This window comes from Delphinus delphis, chromosome 3, assembly GCF_949987515.2.
Source record: "Delphinus delphis chromosome 3, mDelDel1.2, whole genome shotgun sequence".
Lineage (NCBI taxonomy): Eukaryota > Metazoa > Chordata > Mammalia > Artiodactyla > Delphinidae > Delphinus > Delphinus delphis.
In genome coordinates this window covers 120,849,736-120,877,336 of record NC_082685.1, presented here as the reverse complement: position 1 = coordinate 120,877,336, position 27,601 = coordinate 120,849,736, and the positions used below count along the sequence as shown (strand labels likewise).

The 27,601-nt window shown below is 38.5% G+C and overlaps 1 protein-coding gene across 10 annotated transcripts in view; it reads left to right on the top strand.

Annotated features, from left to right (window-relative positions):
• Positions 1 to 7,863: 7,863 nt before the first annotated feature.
• The window catches only part of ERBIN (erbb2 interacting protein), a 109,579-nt gene continuing 89,841 nt past the window's right edge, over positions 7,864 to 27,601 (top strand). For all 10 annotated transcript variants that reach the window (XM_060009405.1, XM_060009406.1, XM_060009403.1 and 7 more), the window contains exon 1: positions 7,864 to 8,169. The gene's annotated coding sequence lies outside the window, so the exon portion shown is untranslated. The remainder of the gene's footprint in view (positions 8,170 to 27,601) is intronic.

Genomic DNA, 27,601 nt, shown 5'->3' with positions numbered 1-27,601 from the left:
ACTAGCATATGCCCAGGTCTGACCCTTTTGGGGTGGTGCTCTTGAGCTTCCCTACACACATTCATGGACAGTGGCACCAAAAAGATTGTGTCTAGTTTCTGGGACCATGTTTCAAATGACAAGGAATTCCCATTTACTTGTCATCCGATTGGCTTACTTCCCTTTCTGTGAAGGTCATAGGAGTACCCTTTGATACACCCCACTGGAGTTCCTTTTGCTCACTGAGATTGCTGGAAAGGAACTATCACCCCAACTACAATAACAACAGCAAAACCTGGTTAGAGTTTTGGTTATGCTGGTTTTTAAGGCCCTTACATGTTTCAAATGCTTATTGGCTCTTTTTATTTTGTGTGCGGGGTTATTGCTGGTTTATATATTTTGTAAGTACTTCTATACTGGATTGTTACTTTCTTCTAGATTTATTATATAAGAGCTCTTTATATATTAGGGATATTAGCTATTGTTTCTAATATATATTTTCTCTCAAACTGTCATTTGTCTTTTAACTTTGTTTATTGTGTCTTTTATCAATAGAAGTTTTATAAATTTAAGTATTGTAGTTCTATCAACTTTTCTTTGATGGTTTCTCGTTGTCCCATATTTGGATTACTATGTGGTGGCAAAGTGTATACACTAAATACAGACTGAACTGGAAGAGAACTGGATTCTAATTATGGTTCTGCTAATAGTCTTCAAATCTAAGTTCTCTCACCTATAAAATGGAGGAGAATAGACACCAGATGACTTCTAAGGTCTACTTCCTGCATATTCAACCACTACTGAAAATTCTTAGATTCTGAAGTTTTAAAAGCTTATTTTCTTTAACTAGACCAAACACTCTCCCTGAAACTAACACTTCTAATTTGCCTAGCAACATTTTCACAGTGTAAAATCTAGCCAGTGTCTGAATTATTAAAACTTCTGAATTTTTGGCATCTGAATTAATATCTTGAATTTTTATATAAAATTTGATGAGTTTATACCTACCTCTTCTTATAGATATAGGCTTTTATAGAGAATAGACACCACATTTAATATGTAATCTAAAGTATACATATCATAGAGCCACTAAGTCAATGGACATTGAATATGGCTTATGACAGTTTATTGATGATAATGATGAAATGTATCACTACCGATGTAAGGGAAAAAAATAGCTTTTATTTATGTAGTATGCTTTCGTGTCCATCATCTCATTTGGTGCCCACCCACAATAACTCTATGAGGTAGATAAGACAGAGCTTTATTTTCCATCTGATAGATCATGAACTATTGCACAGAGAGATTAAATGATTTTTCCAAGGTCACCAGCTAGTAAATGCTAATGCCTCTGCCAGAACTTTTCTGAAAGATGACAATATTGTCAAGAAAGAATTTATTGGCTAGGTTTCATTATTACAGAAGACAAAATAGAAATATCAGTTATCTATGAGGAAGCATGGCTAGAAATCAGGTAAATGAAATAAAATGTCAAGAATGAAAAAGAAAAATTACATTGAAAATTATAAAAATATTTGAAGGCTATTTCTTCTTTATGTATTTATTTCTACATAAAGAAGTATAAACCTTTTGGAAAGAAATGGCATTTCTATTAATAGTTTGGTATGCTGTATAGCAAGAAATATGAAAAATATATTATATAAAGTTTTCTATAAGAAAGCAAAAACCCTCAGAGGGGGTTTCCCGAGGTAGAAGGAAGGGAAATTCAGCATCTGTTTTAAAGGAAAAATGGAAGAACAAGAAAATTCAAAGTAATTAAAAACTAAGAAAACTAAAATACTCTATGACTAATCTGATGGTTGACATAAATTTAATGGCATAAAAACAAAGGGATTGGACAATGAAAATAGGAGAGGAAGCATTTTAAAATATGTTATTATTTTTTTTTAATTTAATTTTATTTTTTTTTTGCGGTACACGGGCCTCTCACTGTTGTGGCCTCTCCCGTTGCGGAGCACAGGCTCCGGACGCGCAGGCTCAGCGGCCATGGCTCGCGGGCCCAGCCGCTCCGCGGCATGTGGGATCTTCCCGAACCGGGGCACGAACCCGTGTCCCCTGCATCGGCAGGTGGACTCTGAACCACTGCGCCACCAGGGAAGCCCTAAAATATGTTATTATTTAGATCAGCATTTTTGAAGGATAATTGTAGTCAATTCCTAGAAAATAAATTTCTTTCCAAGGAAAGAAATTATGAGTTAAATATATTCAGAATTATTTTGGAAAATCCAGTTGAGATATATTATTTTCCAAATACTAATTAAACCAGATTTAGGTGAGATTTACTCAGTATTCTGATTATGATATGGCCATGATCGACAAATACAGATGATTTATTTTTACTTTGAAATAGGAATGATATGCTGCTTAACTAAAAAACAAAAAAACAAGGTTTTATGGAACATAGTTGGCATTTTAGAGCAGGGCATTTAGCCTCTTACTACAGCTCAAGTTATGCATAATACTCATGTATTGGCTATTTTTATGGCATGTTTGATGTTAAATAGTTTTTGTTTTTTTTTTTTTTTTATGGTACGCGGGCCTCTCACTGTTGTGGCCTCTCCCGTTGCGGAGCACAGGCTCCGGACGCGCAGGCTGAGCGGCCATGGCTCACGGGCCCAGCCGCTCCGTGGCATGTGGGATCCTCCCGGACCGGGGCACGAACCTGTGTCCCCTGCATCGGCAGGCGGACTCTCAACCACTGTGCCACCGGGGAAGCCCTAAACAGTTTTTTTTAAAAAACAAAATACTATAGAAAAAAAAGTAAAGTTATAAGTGGGCTTAAATGAGTAGGAAAACAGCAGTTTCATTACCCAAAGAAAATATTCTTAGTTGAAGGCCTACATCAAAGGACAATAAGCAGCATTTAACCTTTTGTTGATTTAATATTGTTATGATTTAGAAAGAAGTGTGCATATTGTAATATGATTGAAACATTATTATTCATACCAGGGAAGATCTGAAGGGCAAGTGCATCAGAAGATGGTAATAAAGTTGGAAATTATTAGAGTGACTATTTGTCTCAGTTGGCTGGGACAGCCCTGGTTTTACATTTCTTGTCCCTGTGTAATTATTATTAAGGTCTGCTTTCACTCTCAGAAGTGTTCTACATTGGGTGATACACTATATGGTCACCTTAGAAATGGTGGCAGCATGGTACATATTATCAGTGCATTTTAATTGTACTACTAATAATAGCTAACACTTTTGAGTCCGCCCAGCGCTTGATGAGTATTGTCGCATGTAGTCCTCCCAATAATCTATGAGACAGTTAGTATTATAGTCCCCATTCTAGAGATGAGGAAGCTCAAGTTTATGTTTATAGCTATTCAGGAACTTGACCAAGGTTACGCAGTAGCCGTTTCTAATTCAAGCAGTCTTGTTTCAGAGGTCACAAAAATAATCACCATGCACCATTTATTTTCTCCATACTTTAAAAAAATTCATAAGACATCTGAAAATTTTAACTTTGATGGGCTACAAAATGTATAGGATAGAAAAAGATTTTTCAAGCATATAGTAGGGGGCAAAACTTCAAAATTTTAAAAAAGCTTTTCATAACTCAAGGCAGACTTCCCTGTGATTCATAAAGTATTACTGAAAATATGTCTGAAAGAAATATTCTATGGCAGGGATGATTCCATTCCCAATATATTATAAAATCCTTAATTTTAGTTCCTGTATGTACTGCCTCTTTTGAGCTCAAATGTCCCTTTCCCACACACTTGCCACCCTAACCTCTTGCCCTCTCTATCTAGGGGCTAAGATGGAAGTGAAAATAGGAAAGTCAATTCCTATTAAAAACACATGTTATAATGCATTTTGATCCACTTAATCTAATGCTTCTAGACTTTTTTTTTCAAATATAACTCTATTCTAGACCAAATATTAAGTTTTCCCAAAGCTGCTGTGATAAAAACTTTGGTTTTAGGTAACTAATTATTTACTAGGTGTTAAGAACAAAAGAAAAGAAGAATGAGCACCCTAAACTTTTCCTTGCCCTCTGCTAACTTTGTCCGCACAATGCTTCTGCACAGGTGCTGGGCAGGCATGGGGAAATGACAGGGGAATCCTTTTTAAAACTCTGCTTTTTTCCCTGATGGCTGCTGTGTGCATTCCCTGGAATGCTTAAGGTCTTAAAGCTTTCCTTCAGGTATGTAGCTTATCTCCAGTAGCCCTTTCCAGAACCCAGCCATTGGGAAGGGGAATCCCTAAGAAGGAATTCCTACTTTCACAGAGAATTATTTAGAGAATCACAATGGGGAAGATTAAGCTATATTATCAACAAATATTTATTAGTTAACTCTCTAAGGTGGTCCTGGAATTCAGTTAATTATTACAGAATCACAATTAGGCAGCCTTGTTTAAAGTGGGTTTTAGTTCTCCTTTTAATCACAATTGAAAGAAACGTTAAGTCCATATTAGTTCAACTGTAGGAGGATTTTCAAAGGAAACTAATCTGTAAAGCACAGAACAGAAATGCTTTGTATAAAAAGAACAAATGGAAGATTTAGCTATATCTGTATGTTCTGCTCATATGAGTTAGAACTAAGTAGTAAGTGATGAATAATTAAGATGAATCACTACTTTTGATTACTGAGTACCCTGATCATATAGCTGTCATTTCACCTTTCGGTATGAGCACGGATGTAGAATTCCTGCTGAAGATACTTTACCAAGGGGCTATTAAAGAAATATTTGTCGAAATACGTAATTTTTTTTTATTGCTTTGGCGGAGCCACACAGTTTGGGGGATCTTAGCTCTCCAACCAGGGATCCAACGTGGCTCCCACAGTGGAAGTGCTGAGTCCTAACCACTGGACCGCCAGGGAACGCCCTCAAATAGGTAATATTGATAAGTGTATCCTGGATTCCATCCTCTTAAGGTCAGTGTTTCAGGGTTCATTCTTACAGTATAAGTAGGACTTATTTAACAATCAAATGAGGGGCACTTTACTGTCTATACTATACACTCTACTGTCTGCAGATGGCCCCAAAAAATGAAACCACATTCCCCTCTCCTACCTACTCAACATCAGCATATGCTATCTCTATATTCCCTCCCACCAAAAGCTGCTTTGGGGAAACAATCTGATGAAGTGGTATAAATGACTAATAAGGCTTAAAATATTACCTTTCCCAGGATTATGGCTTTGTGCTAGAGAAATAAACCACTCAAAGGGTTTATTGTGTGGTTTATTTTTTATTTATGGTTTGCCACTCTAGTGGCAAAATTTCAGGTGAATTGGAGGAGGGGTTTTTCGTTATAGGTACTTTTCTAGCCTAAATGGTAATCGGCAGATAGGTCGTAGTAGGAGTCTAAGTTAAAAAAAAAAAAAAAAAAAAAAGGCTGGGGGCCAGGGCAGGTTCTAGCCTAGCAACTGGTCCAGTCCTATTTATTTAGGTTTGGGAGTGGGGCGGGGAATGGGAGGTTAGGTTTACTTGAATCTATGATGCCACATTTAAAGGGGTCTTGAATCAACCTGAGATTAAATGCAACATTGGAATTTCACCATCCATCTGGTCTCCCGCTGGTGTGGGAGACTCTGCTTTACGAGAGAGAGATATACCACTGATTCTGGTCAAACTCAAAGCAGTTTTTGAAAGTGGGGTAGGAAATCTTTCTTGTGTCGATTAAAAATAGTTTATATGCTTTTATACAATTGCCAAGATTCATATTCACATAAAATGGATAACTAGCTTACTAGTATACCTGGCTGCCGTTTCTTCTAACTTCCAGCTTAATGCTTTTACGTCTAGTTCAGCACTGAATAAGCCTGAACACTTTGTACTGTCTGTGAACCTTCAACTTCTGCTCTAGGCTAAGGCACTGCCTGCGTTAATTCTACCAGTGCTGAAGTAGTTAAAAGCTCCCACCCCTAACAGAATGTCTTGAATATCTTTGGAGTTATTTCAAGTGTTTATCACTAGCGTACAATTTACTTTGGTAAATAATTCTTTGATGGACTTTATCAACTCCTTCCTTTGGATGCGAGCCAAAAATCATCTGTAGGGCATACAGCTCTTTATTCAAACTTGGTAATAAATAATTATCTTTGGAACACAGACGGAAGAACTGAAGCAGTGACTTCAGGGACACAGAGACTAATTACCGTCATTGTACACGGTTAAGTACTGCAGAGACTGGGGGCGGGGAATGGTTTGTTTCGTTATCTACTGCGCTCCTTCTCGGGGTAAAACAAGGCCGTCTTGTCTGTTAACATATTTAAAGCGGTAACTGCAAAAACTGCAATGTTATGGTTGAGGCGTTTTATGCCGTATGTGTTGATAGGAATGCCTAAGCAGCTCTCTCCGCAATAAACGCAAACCCTGCCAGGCTGAGTTTCACTAGGGCCAGCGTAATTCAACGACTGCATCACCGAAACCGCCGGGGTTGGAAGCCTACGTTGCGTTCGGAGTGTATACAATGTTTCCTCTAACAAAGGCACTATCTCGAGGCAATTTCGCGGGCCATTTCCCCCCTCCCAGTGCCAGCTTTGTCTCCCCGCCGGTGTGAGGTTGAGACTTGGAGGAGCCTCAGCTGCGTTGCTGTCCGAGAAAGCTCGGAGCAAGGGCTGGCGTGGGAAGCTCCACCGCGCTGCCGCTGTGGTTTCTTGCAAACTGAGCGTGCCATTAGAGGAAGTTGGAGTGCTGCAGTTGAAAGAGATACCTGCAGCCTTAAAATCGGTTTGGACATGAACCCTTCGCACCGATTACTGTCGTACAAAGAAACTCAATCGGCTGGGGTGGAGGAGGCTTGGGGACTCTCGGTCTCCCAGGCTGGGCGGGGGCAGCCGGGGTCGGCTTCATCCGAGTCCCCCACCTTGGGCAGCCGGGAAGCCGCAGGAAGGCCTCCCAGGCCTGGGCCTGAGCGGGCCTCATGCCGCGCTTCGCAAGCGAACCCCCAGCCGCCGCCGACCCCACCCCCCGGTCCCCGGCCCACGGCCCCGGGCCCGCAGCCCCCCCTACCCCCACCCTGCCGACGTCGGCCCGCACCGCCCCCGCGCGCGGTGACTGGCTCGCGCCGGCCTCCGGCCCCACTGTTGGCGGTTGGGGCGAAGCCCGCGGGAGGCCGCCCCGCCCTCGCCCCCGCCCCCGCCGCGGAGCCGCCGCCGCGCGCAGTCTCTTCCCCCCTCGCCGCCGGGGCGGTGGCGCTGTTGCCGCCGCGGCCTGTGAGGCAGTAACTCCCCTCCGCCCCAGCCCCCTTCCTCCTCCTTTCTCTCCTCTCCCTCCCTCCCCTCCCCGCCCCTCGCACTCTCTCGCTCGAGTGAATGTGGCGCGGTGGCGCGGGACGCAGCCTCGGCCCCTGCCGCGGCCCCGCGAGCTCGTGAGGAGACGAAGCTGCCGCCTGCCCCCACCCCCTGCGCTTCCCGGGGGAGCCGCCGCCGCCGGGGAAGAAGAACGAGGAGGGGAGCGAGGGGACGGCGGCGGGGAAACGGGAGAGGGAGAAGAGGGCTCGAGGGCGAGAAGGGAAAGCGGGGAGGGACGGACGGAAGGACGGACGGCCCGACGGACGGCCCGGGGAGGGGGCCGCCATCGAGCCTGTCCGGCCCCTCGGCTCTAGCTCGGGGCGGCCGCGGCGGCGGCGCAGGCGAAGGGCGCGGCAGGCGCTATCGAGACAATAACCCCGCCGCCCGGCTCCGGGGGCGGCGGCGAGAAGGAGGTGGCGGCCTAGCGCGGCCGAGGCTCGCCCAGCGCACCGGCGGCGTCTTCGCCCCCCGCCGGCCAGGTTCTGCCGCCGTCGGGTGTCGGGGCGCGCGGGTCGCCCGGAGTCCCAGGTTCGCAGCTGACGTCCCCTGCCCTCCCCCTCCCCGGCGCGCGTGGAGCTGGTTTTCCGGGTTCCTCTGGACCGAGTTGGATCCTGCTGCTCGCCACGGCAGGAAGTGAGTTTCGCACGGTAATTCCGGGCGGTGTCACGAGTGAAAAGTTTTTGTTTTTCGGCGGAGATCCTAGTTGGGTCTGGGAAACTCCTGCAGAACTCGAGACCAGGAAACCAGTCCGCGTCCCAGCCCCCACGAAAGCCACCTACTCTTCCTACTGCGGGAGGCCACTTCACATCCGCTCTCACCAGAGAGAGAAATTCGGCTGGATCCGAAGTGACTAATGAAGGGAAGGAAATCATGTCAGGCGAAGCCTTGAAAAAGCGGCCCTGAGACACTGCCCGACCGAAAGGTAATTTTCACAAGTGTCTACGAGTCACAAAGCTCCCGGGCCAGGAAAGTGAGGGAACTTTAGCGTTTTTCACTTTTTCTGAAGTTCACCTAGATTCTCCCTTTCTGATGTCGAACTGGATAGTGTTTTGGGTGCTGAATAGTAGAACTGATTTTATTCCTTCTTCTACCATCTGGACTCTGGTTATTTTAGAAGAGGTTGTAAGAGTGCGGTGGGTCGAAAAGTTTTCAGCAATCCGAGGAAGGAGTGCCTTTGTTCGGCACAAGGTCCAGAAGTTTTAGTTTCCCGGAACATATACGATGTATATTTCTGATTTATTAAGTTGCTGAATCCGGCAACTTATTGTTTTGGAAGAAAGTTAGGTCACTGCGGGGAGGGATTTGCTGCTGCTGAGATGGCTGCCACATTTGTTTATACTGTTACCGATTACTTGGCTTTTGTGTTTAATTGTATATAGAGATTTTTTTAGTACCAACCTTTATGGGTATATTTCATTTGGATCTTATAAGCCAAAAACTTTGCCATTCTTAGTCGTTTTCCTAGGTAGGTACATTTCTTCAATAACTTGTTCCTTTCAGACATTTAGAACTTGATAATACTTGTTGGGTTAATTAATTGAAAGCAACTGTCGTCTAGGTTTTTCTTGTTACTGACTTAGTAGAAAGAAAAAGGAGGGAGTAAGTATTATGGACAAAGAGAGAGTTATAATTAAAAAACAAACGTGAACACCTGTAAGTGGTTTGGCTTGTTAGGACTTCTGTGCAGTTCAGAACAGAAGATACAGGAAGGCAAGTAAAACGCTTAAAACAATTTTCATGGGCATCATCACGTTGATTGTGATAAACAGCTGTGCTTTTTGAATAGTACAGTATTTACATTTTTGTGTTGGCCCAAGTGTTTTGGCCGGTTCTGCCGCCCAGAAATTGATGAGTATCTGCCTTGGGGGCAGGGATTAGTGAAGCAGGGGGGACATTCCACCAGTCAGTTATAGATGTAAACACTTCTGAACCAGTCCGTAGTCTGTATAGATGAAACTAGTTTTGGTCGCAGCAAACACAAACGGTTTCTTCAGTGGTGTTTTAATGTGTGTCTTTTTAAGGTTGTTTTTTCCCCCAGTACTTTTGTGGTAAAGGGAGGTGAAAGATAGTACTGTGCTTTTAAATAAATATTAAATAAATACGGTATTTTGTTGGTAGGTGTATCTTAAATATAAACTGATGTTTATTTGCCCATGCTACCTCAAGGAAAAATAGGTGGCTTTCTTTAGTTCAAAGACGAGAAAAGGTAGGTCTTAAAGGACAGGATCAAATTATTTCACAAGTATATTTCAGAATGGGAATCTTCTAAGTCTTACCCTGTACTGTTTTGAATTTTTCCGTAGAGCTTAGTCTCTGGAGCTCCTTTTTAAAATTTTTTTAATTTTTTAAATTGTTGGTAAGATTTGTGACCCATCAGGTAATTCCTGTTAGGTCAAAGTGGCTTTATCCAGAAATTTAAAGCGTATAACTAATCTACTTTATGATTTTGGGACGTATCATTAGGCAACAAAAGAGGTTATTATTCTTGGGCATCTGAAAGAGGGGAACAAAATAAATGGCATTGAACTTTGGTTTCCTTATATGGTTTATACTTGGCTTCCGAGCAGCAAAACCTTAATAGAGCAAGTCTTTTATAGAGAATTATCACTTTGTGAAAATGTTTCTCTGCATTAGTGAATTTTACTTATAAAAAGTATTATAGCCCTCGAAAATACCTACTTAAATAAATCCCTGTTTTTAAATATAGCTCTTGATTTTTTTTTTTCCTTGAGGGAGCAATAGTATGTTTAAATGCAGACAACACATTTTTAAAAGTGAGATGTTCACCTTTGTAGTTGCCTTTGAGTCCTTTTTTTTCCCCTTAACAAGGCAAAATTTACTTTTCAGTTTACTTAGAATTTTATTAGGTTAGCACTGAATTAACGTAATGAATTTTAGGTTTTATAGTATTGTCAAACTATAAATATTTTTCAAAGTCTCGTTTAAAATGTGACAGTGAAAAGAAGTTTAAAAAAGATGATAATTAAAATATTTTAAAATGGCTTCAAATTTTGGATACTGTTAACATTGTGTGGGTTTTCTTAGATTAAATTGGCAAATCTAGAGTATGTCCAAGGTGTTTGCGCAAAATGCTCTCTTAATGGCACTGTTTATTGAAGGTACTTAAGAGTATTCCATAGTGATAAACTTAATCTTTCAACTAATTAATTCAAATATTATGTTATGAAGTCTGCCTGCTGTTTGAGAACAAACTATTACAAACTTCATGTATAAAAAGCTTACAGAGGTTCAAATATGGAAAGCAAATTTTTATTGCATTTTTTTTATTAATGAAGTGATAATTATAGCTAGAGACATTTTGCATGTATCATTGGTAAATCTCTAAAATTCAGGTATTTTAGGAATATTGGTATTGAGCTCTTGGTAGTAAATGATACCTTTAAGAAACACATGAAAATTTCAGAAAATTAGGTGCATATTTGGGAATTTATTTTAAATAATTGCTTATAGATGACATGGTTTAGAGTGTAAGCTGTTTTTCGCTTAGAAATAGATTATGGCAGTGTTTACAAAGTATTTGGGATTATGCAGATTTTAGTGATGTTGGATAGGAAAGTAATCTTTTTTTGTAATTGCTGCTTACCTAGATTCTCTTTAAACAGACTTTGTTGCTTACGTTTTTTTCCGTTGCTCATCCATTTCTCTGTCACATGTCTTGTTTTTATTCTGGGAACACCTGTGTTATAAAGTCCTAAAGATGCCTTTCTGTTTTCCTTTTAACATATATTGTACCCGTGTTTAGCTGTTAATAATAGATTATTCAGTTTTTTTTTAAAATTAATTAGTTTATTTTTTGGCTGCGGTAGGTCTTCGTTGCTGCACACGCGCTTTCTCTAGTTGCCATGGCTTCTCTTGTTGCGGAGCACGGGCTCTGGGCGCGTGGGCTTCAGTAGTTGTGGCGCACAGGCTCAGTAGTTTTGGCTCGCGGGCTATAGAGCGCAGGCTTAGTTGTGGCTCGTGGGCTTAGTTGCTGCACGGCATGTGGGATCTTCCTGGACCAGGGCTCGAACCCGTGTCCCATGCAGATTCTTTTTTTTAAATTATTTTATTTATTTTTTATTTTTGGCTGCGTTGGGTCTTTGTTGCTCTGCGTGAGCTTTCTCTGGTTGCGGCGATCAGGAGCTACTCTTCATTGTGGTGCGCGGGCTTCTCATTGCAGTGGCTTCTCTTGTCGCGGAGCTTGGGCTCTAGGCGAACGGGCTCAGTAGTTGTGGCGCATGGGCTTGGTTGCTCTGCGGCATGTGGGATCTTCCCGGGCCAGGGCTCGAACCCGTGTCCCCTGCATTGGCAGGTGGATTCTTAACTACTGTGCCACCAGGGAAGTCCCGATTATTCAGTTTTTAAATGCACACTGTTTGCCATGAAAAATGTGTATGTGGATTATGCTCGATAATATCTACTTTTGAATTGTCTAAGGAAATAAGCTCAGCACTAATGCCTTCTACTTTTCTGTGATTTACTCCCTATTATTTTTTGTTTATTTCTTGGTGCCTATCATCACTTGAAATGTACTACATCATTTTTCATATTTAACTTTTTCTGTCTTTATAAAAAAAGAAATCTAGCTGTTATTCAGCTTTCTCTTCTAATTCCTTTATCTTCCTATTTTTATAGTTAGCTTCATTTACTTCCCCTATTTTCTCCATGTTCAGTTCTTGCTTTTTAATTATATTTTGCCCTTCTCCTCTTTTTGAACTTTACTAGTCTATGCTTATCACTTAAAAAGTTGTTTAAAACAGTAGAAAATATTTATTTGCTCAGCTCCATTGAACTCTGAATATCCCTTTTCATTCCAACTCAGTTTACATGTCAGTATTAACCTAATACTCATCAGTGTATTTGTTTTTATTTATGTTTTGTTTCAATTCTTTTTTTTCTCTTTAATATCACCAGATTTACCTGTTAAGATAATATCATGGTGTTATGTATTCTTATATTAATTAACCCTCCCCCCAATACCTCCTTGCTTTATTATGCTTTCAGCCTCTTAAAACACACAAGCTTATACCTCTATACCTCCCTTCTCTATTTGTTCCTTTCCTTCCTGTCCTACCTCTCAAATTAGGTGTCTTCTCTGTCAGTGTCCCTAAATTTTTGAAATTGCCTTCTTTTGTCTGTTTTTATGAAAGAAACAGAGTGGAATTCTATCACTCACTTTATTCTTTTCACTTCAGATTTTGTTCCAGGTACCTTTGGATTAAGGCCACGCCAGGCTTTATAATTGATAGTATGTGAGACAATAGGAAAGAATATCTAAAAATTAAGTTAATAAAAGAAGATTCTACTTATCTGGAGGTTATTTATCTACCTATGACTTTAGGTATATAGAGTGTGGTAGAAGAACTAGAAAATAATAAAAGAGACATTTAAGTAATCAAAATAGATGTAATAAAATCTGGGGACTTCATTCATAGGGACATCCTTATTCAGAGCCCATTTTTTTTTGTTTGTTTGTTTTGCGGTGCGCGGGCCTCTCACTGCCGCGGCCTCTCCCATTGCGGAGCACAGGCTCCGGACACACAGGCTCAGCGGCCATGGCTCACGGGCCCAGCCGCTCTGCGGCATGTGGGATCTTACCGGACTGGGGCACGAACCCGTGTCCCCTGCATCGGCAGGCGGACTCGCAACCACTGCGCCACCAGAGAAGCCCGCCCATTTGTTTTTGATTATACTGAGCTGTTTCCTGCCTTTTTGATGTACTAGAAGAGGTGAGGAAGCACACTGACAGCATCATGAAGCTAGAGCCTATGATATTGGGTGGGCCAAAATGTTCATTCAGGTTTTTCATAAGATGTTGCAGAAAAACCCAAACAAACTTCTTGGCCAACCCAATACAATGAGGGAATAGAAGAGTGGAAAAGAAGACTGAGTAACTTAGAAAACAGAGTAGTCTCACAACACGGGAAATATAGCCCATATTTTGTAATAAGTATAAATGGAAAGTAACCTGTAAAAATTGTATACAAATAAAAAGTTAAAAAAAAATAGAGTAGTCTCAGACAACCTGCTTTGCGGATGAGTGCCTTATACATTTTATTTGTCCTTAGGAGGATTCACTCTATTATAGCATAGTATAATTACAAGTAATAGTAACTGGCCCTAAGGCAGCTGTTCTCAAACTTTTTGGTCTTAGGATCCCTTTACTCTCTTAAAATTTACTAAGAACCCCACAGAGCTTTAGTTTATGTGGGTTATATTTATTATATTTCCTGTATTACAAAATTTTAAAAAGTAATTAAAAAATAATAAACCATTGCCTGTTAGTGTAACCCTCTTTTAATACAAATATTTTTTAAAAATTAAATTAGGTTTTTTTAAAAAAACCTGTTTTCCAAAACAAATCTTTAGCAAAGAGTGGCATTGTTATATGTATTTGGAAGTCTCTTGTGTTTGCTTGAATAGAGAACAGCTTGATTCTCATATCTGCTTCTGCATTCAATCTTGCAATATATTGTGTTGGTTGAAGTATATGAAGAAATCTTGTATTATACAGACACATGGTTGGAAAAGGAAGAGGTATTTTAGCCAACATTTGACAAGTGGTAGTTTTTTAAAGGAGAGCTGCAGTGTTGAATCTGAAACCATATCACTGAATTTTCCATTTCTTGTTATCTGAAAATCCGTGGTGTATCTTGCACTTTGAATGAATCTTTCACCTGTTTATGATTTCGTAACACCGTGTATTGGTTGTTTGGGAAATACAGGTTCATTGAGTTACACATTTTTTCCCCAAAGTTGACACATTTCATTATGCAGTAACAAAACCAAAAAAGTTGTTAATGTCACCAGTAATCTCATCAGAAGTCCTTAATACGAAGCTGTAAAGCTCAGGGTGGCAGATATAAGTTTTCCACAATTCTAAATTTTCACTTGGAAGCTCGAATATTAATCATTCGTAACAAATACTGTCAGTGTTTTTCCCTTGAAGTTACAGGTTACTCGGTTTATTTTTGAGAAAATGTCTGCCAAATTCCTAAGTCTATATGACCATAATTTCTCATTCTCTCTTTAAGGTCAAAATGTTGTTCCATTAAAAAAAGGCTAATTTAGTTCACAACTCAAAGTAATTTACACAAGTGCTCTTCCTCAAGGTTGCTATTTCTCCACATAGAATATGAAGAAGACATGTATCGAAGAGTTGAGACTTAATAAAATTATTATTTTGGGAGGGGGATTCTCTGGCGGTCCAGTGGTTAGGACTCACTGCAGAGGGCCGGGGTTCGATCCCTGGTCAGGGAACTAGGATCTCGCAAGTCACGCGGCACGGCCAAATTAAAAAAAAAAAATTTTTTTTTTATTGCTTCATTAAAGACATACTTGGGCTTCCCTGGTGGCACAGTGGTTGAGAGTCCGCCTACCGATGCAGGGGACATGGGTTTGTGCCCCGGTCTGGGAAGATCCCACATGCCGCGGAGCGGCTAGGCCCGTGAGCCATGGCTGCTGAGCCTGCGCATCCGGAGCCTGTGCTCCGCGATGGGAGAGGCCACAACAGTGAGAGGCCCGCGTACCGCAAAAAAAAAAAAAAAATGATATACTTAAGTGAAAGTGGCATTTGAAAAGAAATCTGGGAATATGTAATGGTGCTAGTCGAGCTTGATGTCACTGTGTGCTAAGATGCTAGTGATTTTACCCACCGTTGCTGTCAGTATAGTGGGAAAGGGCAAATGATGTTTTAATATTATGATGAAAATAGTATTGACCTTGAAAAGTCCTTGAAAGTCTCCCAGGACTTCCAGGGCCCATTGACCACACTTTGAGAACTTAGCTGGATGTTGGTATTTGTGGAGCTTTTGTTACTTGCTTTGATTTTTTTTTTTTCTTTTCATTCTGGGAGAATCCTGAGGCTTGATTGTTTAGCTCATTAATTTGGTCTTCATTTCTTTTCAATTATTTCATTACTTTTTTGGGAAGGAAAATAGAATTTCTAAGAACTCTTGCTTTGCATTTTCATAGGAGTTGATTTTTATTTTTTGGTTGTATTTTTGGTCCACACATAAGCTCTTGAATCTCTGAGATATATATTACTTTTACATTGACTTCTGTTTGCTCTGTTAAAAATATAGGAAGTGTGTTCTTGTGCTTGGTATGTCCATCATGCTTTTGGTTTTTCCTCAAATGTTAGATTTTTCATTGTAAAGTTTTATATGATGGTCCAGACTGTACTGTATTGGTCATTTAAGTGTATTTCCCCAGCCCAAGTGAATCCCAGTTTTTCTGTCTTTGGTATATTTAGCTAATGGGTTTCTCCTTAGGGTAGCTTGTCCTCTTACACATATTTCTTGTCCCTCAGGAGATAATATTCCCCTGTTTCACAGTTATACTGTCCAAATGTCAGATCTCCCACAGTATTGAGAGCTGTGCTGGAGGCCTTAGCCATGCAGCTGTTCTACTATGGTTTTATTACCTGGCTGACTGCCCGGGACACATACTTCTTCCAATGGTTCTTGCTAAGAAAACTTATCCTTTTTGGAGATCCCACTTTATACTTGTCTTGTGTATCTGGTTCTTCAGATGTGTTTTGTTGTCATCCGCCCTCTCCACCACCACCCCCACCCCGCCCCAATCCACTTTTTATTCTCTACAAATTCCTTTCTGTTCTTATATGTAGATGTACCCCTCCTAGGTTTTTTAGTGCCACTATAGTTTTTTTTTTGTAATTTTTTTTTTCATATTTTAAAGTTTGGAACAATGACAGATACACAGGAAAGTTAGTAGCATAGTACAAAGAATTTTTTTTGTTCCTGAACCATTTGATAGTAAGCTGTCCACCTCTGATGCCTCATCACCCCCAGATACTTTAATGTTTATTTCCTACAAACAAGGGCATTCTCCTACATAATAACATCATAACTATTAAATTAGGAAGTTAACAAGAATACATTACTAACATCTGAATCTGACAAATCGTCCCAATGTCTTTTAGATTAAAAGTAGTTTAGAATCATGTATTGCATTTAGTCGTCATGTCTCTTTAGTCTTCTTTAATCTGGAACAGTTTTTATCTTTACTTTCAGGGGACTGACTTGATACTTTGAAGATTATAGCTCTAGCTATTTTGTAGAATAACCCTTAATTTGCATTTCTCTGACATTTTAATTAGATTTTCATTATTAGATCTTTGGCAGGATTATCATGGAAGTGGTGTTGCATTCTTCTCCTGTATCTTATCAGGTGCCAGGCAATTTCAGTTGTCCCATTATTGATAGGAATTGGTTATGTGATTAAGGTTGTAAGTGCCAGACATTACCTATGTCAAGGTACTCCTTTCTCATTTGTAATTAATATTTTTGGGCTAGGTGTTGAAACTATGTAAATATTTTGTTCCTCATCAGATTTTTAATGTATTCCTTTATTTACATCTCTGTCTATTCATGATTACCTATTATATTCACTGAGTTATAATCTACTATCATTTATTTTGGTACTCAAATTGTTGTTGATTAGGCTAGTGGGAACCCCTTCCATCTGGTTTATTTTCTTTTTGACATACCTCTTCCTTCTTTGAGCACTTTTTTGTATCTAGCACAATATGCTGTTCCAGACTTACCTACAAACTTGCGCCAGTTATTTTTAGTGGAAAATGGTACTTAGAAGCCAGGATCGGAGCACTTCTTGTGCTCATTGCTCTTGGAGTGTTGCTGCACCTGGCCTTCTTAGTATGTAGAGGTAGGGGATATTTTTATGTGCGCACACGTACACATTCACATTTACATTTACATCTATATTTCTATAAATATAGAATGATTTTGCAGTGGTACTTCTGGTTCTAATCCAGCACCACAGAGTTCATTCTAGTGTTTTCCCTTTCCATATTTGTAACTTTTTTCTGATAGTGAGAACTAGTTTTGTTTCTGTACTGTTTTTTTTTTTTTTTTGGTGAGGGAGATGAGTTAAACATTTGATGAGACATTTTCAGCCAGAAGTCCCTGTAGTCCAGTTAATTTTTGACGTATTTCTAAAGGGATAAAATTCTAAAATGTAGCACGTGGTAAAATATACTTAGGTGAAATATTTCGTTCCTTAGTAATTCCAGGTTACTATATGAAAGGTGGATGGAATGAATCAGTACGTTTATGGTCTATGTTGGATAGGTTCCTTATGGAGATAATGTTGGGGCTCTATTTTAGTATGAATGCAGTGATTTTGGTGCAATTGTATTTTTCCATATGAAGGCTTTATTGTTTATATAATCCCAAAGTTTGGAGCATGTATCTTATTTTCTTGATAATTGTGTCCTTGGAATTTCAAACCTTAGACCAATTCTAGAATGCTGTGGGCTGGGTAAGAGAAAGTTGTGTCATTTGTATTAGGGCCGACACAAGAAACGTGTAATCTAAAAATGAATCTCCTTGCCGAGGCTATCACCCAGTCTAGAATAAGTTGGTTTGACTTTCCCCATCCCTGGAGATTTTGGAAGTGATTTTAGAGGCATATTGGGATATCTTTTTGTGGCTAGAATAGATTTACTCTCAGTCTTTTACGAAAAGATAAGGATCCTGGTGGCAACAAACGGATTCTTTGGGTGCCCTGTTAATCTCTGGGTACTTGAAAAGATTTAGTTAATTGTCCTGGGGCTAGCTGAAGAATATCAGAGACTTTGTATAGTAGATGCAGTTCGATAGGTCAGAGATACCTGATAGCAACATAATGTCCTGTATGCTCTTTCTTTTGAAAATTGTTCCCAAGCTAGAAACCCTGAGAGTCTATCTTCTTTATCTTTTTTGAACTTGGTTATTGAAATCAGTACCATTTCTATCAATTCTGTCTTTTAGGTATCTATAGAGTGACATACTTTAGGGTAGGCTTGGAGGGCTGGACAAGGTACAAGCACTGAGAGGCTTTTTTTAGGCAAAGGGCTAAAACAATTACCTTAATTTTTTTTTTTTTTACTCGTCGTACAAATTCAAATACAGAAATTTATAATATAGAAGATGAAAATTCCCTATAATTCCACTTCCCAGAGATCCTCAGTGTGTTTTTTATTCTTCTGAAGACTTCTGTATGTATTCAAACATGTAAGTGTGCATGTGTGTACATGTGTAAGTATCTTTAAACAAAAATGGAAGATATATTTCATTTATATTTAAGGGGATATAGTAGGTATGTATATGTGTTAATTAGCATTAGAATTGTTTCTAGGTTGTTATACATGTTGATGAAAAATTAATCAGTCCATCTAAGAATTGGAAAATTATATTTGAGCCAAATTTGAGGATTATAACCTGGGAAGAGCATCTCAGAAAGCTCTGAGAACTATTCCACCTATTAGAAGTCAACACATAGTATATAAGTTTTTTTTGAGACAGAGGGCTGTACGATAAATTATTGACAGTTTATATAATCCAGATATAAGTGCCATTGTGGTGGGTCATGTGACCCTTTACAGGGTCAAGAAGGAATGGTATCCTTTGAGTCGTCGTGTTGATGCTGGCAGAATGTTGCTGTTTATGGTTGAGCAGGTATTCCTGCTGATGGGGGAGGTTTGGTCAATGCATAATGTGGATACACAATGTACAGTGTGAGGGGAGGGCAGAGAAAAATTTTACATTTAAATTTCTCTTGTCTTGCCATAAATATGAATTTTGTTTCATATATATGACAGTGCTGTACAGAATATAGGTTTATTCTTGTATTCTTTGCATGTAAATTTTTACACTTGTATGAATTTTTTCTGGTGGATAAATACCTAAAGTGCATTTGCTATGTGTGTAGTTGAAATTGATAGAATCAAATTCCCTCAGAAGAGTTTGTATCCATTTATACTTCCACCAATTATATATGAGAGTACCTCTTTATGAGCATTCTTGAACAAATTGGATATTAGCTAAAGTACTTGTGCAAATCTGAGACAGGCAGCATAGTAGTATATATATAACATAGGCTTTGGAGTCAGATTGCAACTTACTAACTGTGATGTTGGCAAGTTAAATGTAAAAATTCTTTTAGGAATATTACATATTTGTATGCCTTTTGTGTTCTACATGGATTTAGTTGACTTGTTACTTACATGCTTTGGTTATGGTGTTTGCCATTTAGAAGTTTAAATTTTAATGTAGTCATATTTGTCAGTCTGTGCATTTTTGGGCTTAAGGGTATTCTTAGAAAGGATTAATGCCAAGATTATTGGCTTAAGGAGTGAAATAATTATCTAGATTGATTCTCTCCAAATTTCTAACCAGTTGTTGTAACACCATTTATTGAATAAATCACCTTTTTTACTTCTAAAATTCTATCTTTATCAATAGAAAATTCCCAAATATACTTAATCTATATGAAAGTCTTCTTTTTTATTTGTGTTTTTGTTATGCTATCTTCATTTTCCCTCCTCTCCTCATTATAGTATGCTTAATATCTGGAAGTGTCACTTTATTACTCTACTTTTTTTTTTTTTTTTTTGCGGTACGTGGGCCTCTCACTATCGTGGCCTCTCCAGTTGTGGAGCACAGGCTCTGGACGTGCAGGCTCAGCGGCCATGGCTCACGGGCCCAGCCGCTCCGCAGCATGTGGGATCTTCCCGGACCGGGGCACGAACCCATGTCCCCCGCATCAGCAGGCGGACTCTCAACCACTGCGCCACCAGGGAAGCCCTATTACTCTACTTTTGAAAAAATTTTCCAGGTGGACTTGAATCATTAAGTTCTAAAAATACTACTTGTTGGTATGTTGATTGAGAGTGCTTGAATTTATAGATAGTTTAAGAAGTAATTGATACTTTTACAATAGCATATCTCTTTCTAGGAAAGTAAATTTTCCATTTATTTAATACTTTATGCCCTTCAGTGGATTTTATGATTTTCTTCTTGTCATATCCATGTTTCTTATTAGTATGCATATTTTTTGTTATTGTTAAGAATTATGTATATTTTTTCATTAAGCTTATTTCCAAAAAACTTAATGGAAAGGAAGGTGAGAGCTGCTGCTGTTATGAATGGGGCTATTTCTTTCATTGTATTTTTATCTGGATACGTAAATGGAGGGAGGAGATTGATTTTTCATATTTATTACCTACTGCATTCTACTGAGGACTTTTTAAAAATTGCTAATAGATTTTTAGATGGTGTGGTATATCTTCTAGGTATATAATTATAGATGAACGAGTAACAGCACCTTTGTGAAAATTGAATTATAAATATACTAAATTGTATAGTCTCATGTATTATAATTTAATATGCATCCTGACAAGTATTTAGTAACCTATCTTTTCAACTGTAAAATTCTTCCCTCATATCCTTTTTCTTTTAATACAGCAGGTTCTTATTAGTTATCTATTTTACCCATATTAGTGTATATATGTCAATCCCAATCTCCCAATTCATCCCACCATCACCACCCCCTGCCCGCTTTCGCCCCTTGGTGTCCATACATTTGTTCTCTACATCTGTGTCTCTATTTCTGCATTGCAAACCGGTTCATCTGTACCATTTTTCTAGATTGTACATTTATGTGTTAATATACAATATTTGTTTTTCTCTTTCTGATTTACTTCACTCTGTATGACAGTCTCTAGGTCCATCCACGTCTCTACAAATGACCCAATTTCATTCCTTTTCATGGCTGAGTAATATTCCATTGTATGTATATGTACTGCATCCTCTTTATCCATTCATCTGTCGATGGGCATTTAGGTTGCTTCCATGACCTGGCTGTTGTAAATAGTGCTGCAGTGATCATGGGGGTTCATGTGTCTTTTTGAATTATGGTTTTCTCAGGTTGTATGCCCAGTAGTGGGATTGCTGGGTCATACGGTAATTGTATTTTTAGTTTTTTAAGGAACCTCCATACTGTTCTCCATAGTGGCTGTATCAATTTACATTCCCACAAGCAGTGCAACAGGGTTCCCTTTTCTCCACACCCTCTCCAGCATTTGTTGTTTGTAGATTTTCTGATGATGGCCATTCTGACCGGTGTGAGGTGATACCTCACTGTCGTTTTGATTTGCATTTCTCTAATAATTAGTGATGTTGAGCAGCTTTTCATGTGCCTCTTGGTCATCTGTGTGTCTTCTTTGGAGAAATGTCTGTTTCCTCATTTCCTTTTGTTGCTTGAGATCATCCTCCAACATTAGGATAGCAGTCTGATTAATTTAGTCTTCAACGAGGGGATTTTTATTGTTGCCCAGGAGTTTTCATTTAATCATACTATCTTTCTCTAGCATTGTCTGGCTGGGGGAATTGGAAATGGAACAAGAAAACTTGCTAAATTCTGAGCTTGATTTAAGTAGAAGTTGGTTCCTTCTATCACTATTCTGCCCCGTAACTGTCTCTCGAAGGTGACTTCAGTGGTATGAGAATGGCTTCTTGAACCTTGTTCCTTCACTGCTTTTTGATTTATTTCTGAGAAAAATGCTACTACTTACAAACATTTTCCTTCAACTCTTAGTATTTAGTGTGACGCACAGTAGTAGTATGTATATCTTTTTTTTTTTTTTTTTGCGGTACGCGGGCCTGTCACTGTTGTGGCGTCTTCCGTTGCGGAGCACAGGCTCCGGATGCGCAGGCTCAGCGGCCATGGCTCACGGGCCCAGCCGCTCCGTGGCATGTGGGATCCTCCCGGACCGGGGCATGAACCCGTGTCCCCTGCATTGGCAGGCGGACTCTCAACCACTGCGCCACCAGCGAAGCCCCAAACATATTTATTTTTTTATTTTTTTGCGGTACGCAGGCCTCTCACTGTTGTGGCCGCTGCCGTTGCAGAGCACAGGCTCCGGCCGCGCAGGCTCAGCGGCCATGGCTCACGGGCCCAGCCGCTCCGTGGCATGTGGGATCTTCCCGGACTGGGGCACGAACCCGTGTCCCCTGCATCGGCAGGCGGACTCTCAACCACTGTGCCACCAGGGAAGCCCCTGTATATCTTTTAATGATAGTTATTTTGGTCCTTTATTTGATCATAATAGTAAACTCTTCTAGCTATGTAGTTCATACACATAGTAAATATTTCCCAAGAGATCTTTGCCACTGCTTACACCCTAGTTTATTTTTGTCAATTTACATGTTTCAATGACCTTGATCATATCCTTCCTTTTAATATATTTAATAGATAATTTGGTATAAATGAAAGACGTTCCCCAGAACTGATATTTTCCTCATATTCAGTGGATTTTATCACTGAAAGCGACTTAGAAACAGTCTAGTCTAAGTAACCACTCTTTTCTTTTCAGTTAACAGAAGGGGAAACTTTTGGCCCAGAGGGAGAGGTGAAATCCTAGAGGTCACTTAGTTTATTAGTGACATAAGTGAGATTCAAAAAATAAATCCAGGGAGTTCCCTGGTGGTCCAGTGGTTAAGACTTGGCTCTTTCATTGCCATGGCCCTGGGTTTGATCCCTGGTTGAGGAACCAATATCCCACAAGCTGCGTGGCACGGCCAAAAAAAAAAATCTCGGTTTCCTGACTCTGGCTTCTTTTTCCCTTATACCAGAATTTTACTTGGTATGTTCTGAAGTGGATAGTTTCTGTAGAATAGCACTATTTTTTTAAAAATTTGCTAAATGTTTATTTTGTGCCTCCTTTCAATTCTCATCTTCCCTACCCCTCCCCCAGCTTTATTGAGATACAGTTGACATGTAACATTGTGTAAGTTTAAGGTGTATAATGGGTTGATTTGATACACATGTATTGCCATATGATTACTACCTTTGGGGTAGCTAACACTTCCATCACCTCACATACCTTTTCCTTTTTGTGGTGAGAGCATTTAAGATCTACTCACTTAGCAACTTTCAAGTATATAATACTTGTTAACTATAGTCAATCATAATGCTGTGCATTAGATCCCTAAATCTAAATCCTTCTTTCCTTTGTTTCTCGTCACCCCCCTCCCCAGAACTATACTTCTAACTGTAGCTAGAACAGCACTATTTTCCAAATATTTTTAATAGGTGTTATAGAAACAAAGTTCTGGGTTCATGTAAGTGAGGACACCTTGAGTTAATACACCTTTTCTTTTTCCTTTGGCACATTCTAGTTTGTCATAGATGATTGTTTTTAATTTTAGAAATAACTGGAATACAGCTCAGTTTACAAAAAAAAAAGCATCAATATTTGAGCCAAGAAGTTTCATGGAAAGAGTTATACTAAAGCAGCATGCAATTTGTAATCTCACATTTTAAAAAATATACTTTTTTTTTTTGCCTCTTTCTACTCATCCATCCAGCCCAACCCCATTGTTTCCACTGAAGCTTCCCCAAATATTTGAGAAGTTTTCCCTTCTTTGGATTTATAACTTAAATTTTTTTTTAGATTATGATAAAAGTTCACATAACATAAAATTTACTGTCTTAACCAGTTTTAAGTGTACAGTTTAGTGGTATTAAGTACATATTGTTGTGCATCAGTCACGACCATCCATCTCCAGAACTCTTCATCTTGCAAAATTGCAATTCTGCGCATTAAACGATAACTCCCTGTTCCATTCCTCCTCCTCCCCGCTGCTGGCAGCCACCATTCTACTTAATTTTCTCTATGATTTTCACTACTTTAAGTGCCTCATAAAAATAGTATCGTATAATATTTGTCCTTTTGCTTCCAGCATATTTCACTTAGCATAATGTCCTCAAAGTTCATTTGTGTTGTAGCATATGTCAGGATTTCCTTTTTAAGGCTGAATATTCCTTTGTATGTAACTGCATTTTGCTTCACTATTCATCTGTCATGGACACTTGGGTTGCTTCCATGTTTTAGCTATTGTGAATAATGCTGCCGTAAATATGGGTGTACAGATACTACTCTTCAAGACCCTGCTTTCAATTCTTTTGGGTATATACGCAGAAATGGAATTGCTGGAACATATGATAATTTCATTTTTAGTTTTTTGATGAACTGCCATATTGTTTTCCACAGTTACCTGTACTATTTTATTTTACATTTCCACCAACAGAGCCCAAGTGGTCTAATGAGAGGTCTAATTTCAGTACATCCTTGCCAACACTCCCTTTCTGTTTAGTTTTGTTTTTTGGATAGTAGCTATCCTGATGCCTGTGAAGGTGGTATCTCATCATTTTGATTTACATTTCTTAATGACGAGTGATTTTGAACATCTTTTTGTATGCTTGTTTATATGTTTTCTTTGGAGAGATGTCTTCGCCCATTTTTGAATCTGGTTGTTCTGTTGTTGTTGAGCTTTAGGAGTTCTCTGTATTCTGGATGTTAATCCCTTACCCAGATATATGATTTGCAAATATTTTCTCCCATTTTGTGGGTTACCTTTTTCTCTGTTGATAGTGGCTTGAGGCACAAAATTTTTTTAATGTTGATGAAATCCAGTTGTCTAATTTTTCTTTTGTTGCCTCTGCTTTTTGTGTCATAGCCAGGAACTCACTGCCAAATCCAGTGTCATGAAGTTTTTCCCTATGTTTTCTTCTAAGAGTTTAGTTTGGATTGTAACGTTTAAAAAGTGCTTAGCTATTTAATTTAAAACTTAAATATATAAACTCTTTTAATTATTTTTGGATATTTTGGTTAGCTTAACTAAATTTTTTCTTTTTTAAATAAAAGTAAAAATGCTAGCATTTTTCTCTCTTCCCCTAGTTTATTAATGTTGCATTTCGGGCTTCTCTTTGGAGCTAAGCCTTTTATTTTGAGATAATTGTAGATTCACATGCAGTTTTAAGAAATAATATAGTGAGATTTTTCCCCTTGAGGGAACATCTTGAAGAATTATAGTACAGTATCACAACCAGGATATTGAAATTGATAGTCAGGATACAAAATAGTTCCATCATCACAAGAATCCCTGTTGTTGCCCTTTTATTACTACAATAACATCTCCTTCCCATACTTCCCTCCCTCCCTTTTTGTCTTTTCAAAACTGTGTAAATGGAGTCATATAGTATATAACTTTTGGGATTGGCTAATTGCCTAATTCGCTGGAAATTCATCATAGTTGTTGCTTATAGTAATAGCTCATTGACTTTTATTGCTGAGTGATATTCCACAGTATGGATGTACTACCAGTTTGTTTAACTCTTTCATGTTGAAGGACATCTAGGTTGTTTCCAGTTTTGGGCTATGAACATTCATGTACGGGTTTTTCTGTGAAGATAAGCTCTCATTTTTCTGGGATAAATGTCTGAGTGTAATGCTGTGTTGTGTAGTTTAATTTTATAAGAAGCTGTCAGAGTGCTTTCCAGAGTGGCCGTACTAGTTTGCATTATTCTCACCAGCAGTGTATGAGAGATCCAGTTTTTTCACATCCTTGCCAGTATTTGATGGTGTTACTATTTCTTACTTTCTTACTACTTTTTATTTTAGCCGTTCTTTTTGGTACATAGTGGTATCTCATCATATTTTAATTTTCATTTCCCTGATGGTTAATGATGGTGAATATCCTTTATATGATTATTCACCATCTGTATATCTCTTCACTGCAATGTCTGTTCTTGTTTTTCGTCCACTTTCTAGTTATATATATATATGTATTTTACAGTTGCATTTTGAGAGTTCTTTATATATTCTAGATACTGATCCTTTCTTGATACGCGATTTGCAAATATTTTTTTAACAGGGTCTTTTGCAGAGCAAAAGTTTTTAGTTTCATGAGGTCCAATTTATCACTCTTTATGGTTGGTGCTTAATACTCTTTGCCTATCCCTGTATTCTGAAAATTTTCTGTGTGTTCTTCTGAAAGTTCTATCATTTTACATTTAAATCTGTAATCCATTTTGAGTCAGTTCTTGTATAAGGTGTGAGATTTAGGTCAAGGATATCTTTTTGGCCTCTGGGTATCCAGCTGCTCCAGCACCATTTCTTGAAAAGGCTGTATTCTTCCTCTATTGAATTGCTTTGCATCTTTGTTGAAAATCAGTTGGGAATATTTGTGTGTGTAGACATTTTTTTAACATAAGGAGAGGTTCAAAATAGAAAATAAAAATTACGTGCAGTTCCACCTCTGAGATAATTACTATTATATTTTGTTGTGTTTCTAGTTTTTTCTTAAGCCTGTGTATATATGCATAAGATTACTTTTTGTTTAAAAAAATTGTTCTTTGTCCTCTTTTTACTATGAGCAGTTATCCATTTCTGCATTAAAAGATAGCATTTTCATGGTTTTGTAATTTTATGTAGCTCTGCTGTAGTTTATTATTGATGGGATTTTATAGTGATTCCATCTGTTATTTTCATAGCATAGTACTTAACACATAATGAATAGATTCTCAGCATATACTTGACAAATTAATTTAGACCTACTCATCATACCTTAAAAAGACGAAACAAAGTTCTACTTTTAATCTACTATCTTCTGCCGTGCATTGGCGTATATACTAGTATTAGGCACTTTCTTCAGAGTAGAGTGTTTAGTTCTTTGAATTGTATACAAGGTGAAGAGGTTCCAGTGTATCAGTTTATAGAGTATAGTTTTTTCCTACACTACAGTGTCTCACCTATATAGTCTGCTTACCATGTAGGAGCAAGGATTTGAGGTAGATTTTTGGAGGATAATATAGAATCTAGATTCTTTTATCTTCTAGCTTAGAAGTTAGATATAACAACGGCATTTAAGCACCTACCTTGTGCTAAGAACTGTTCTAGGCTCAAGTGAGGGCAAAGAATAAATATTTGAGGTCCTACTTTCCTAGTCTATAAGTAGCCCTACCTTTATTCTGATAAACGAATAAGCTGAGACACATAGGCATTCTTTTGCCAGGATCTATTGTGCCATTCAGCCTCTATACTTATGCAGTTAGTTTTCTGTGTAACTTTCTAGCACTTTGGGGGTCTATTTGGAGATATTTTCAAATGATAATTCAAGGGCAGCCTTAACAGTTTTTCTTTTATTTTTTTCACCATATGATAGAGTTATTTATTAAGATCCCTGTGTGTTCAGTTTGATTTTTTTTTTTAACTATTTCTTCTTAAAAATAAGATTCGAGGTGACTTTTAATAGGATGTGAATACTAGTTAATAGAAATACAAAATCAGATCCAAGGAAAGGAGTGAGGAAATGTATAACGTTAAAGTAATTTAGCTATGATAGAACATCAGATTTAGCTAAGCTTCCTGGGAGCCAAGGTTCTCATTACCCTGAATAAAGAAGTACATATCAAGTTCTCCAAAGGATTCAAAGGTTTTCCTTGCATTAATTTCTAAATGATTTCTAAAATGTAAATTCCCTTATATAAGAGCTGTTGAGTAATGAATGGACAGTATTGTTGACAATAATTTAACAACACATATTCCATGGCTCTCAGGCTCTTTTTTAATATATATGTATTTTAATAAAAATAGGATGATATAATATTCAAAAAACTCAGCAAAGATGGATCATACATGAGGGTAGGCTAATGTGTTTCGAAATATTATATATATTCATATATATCACACATATATGTATACACAC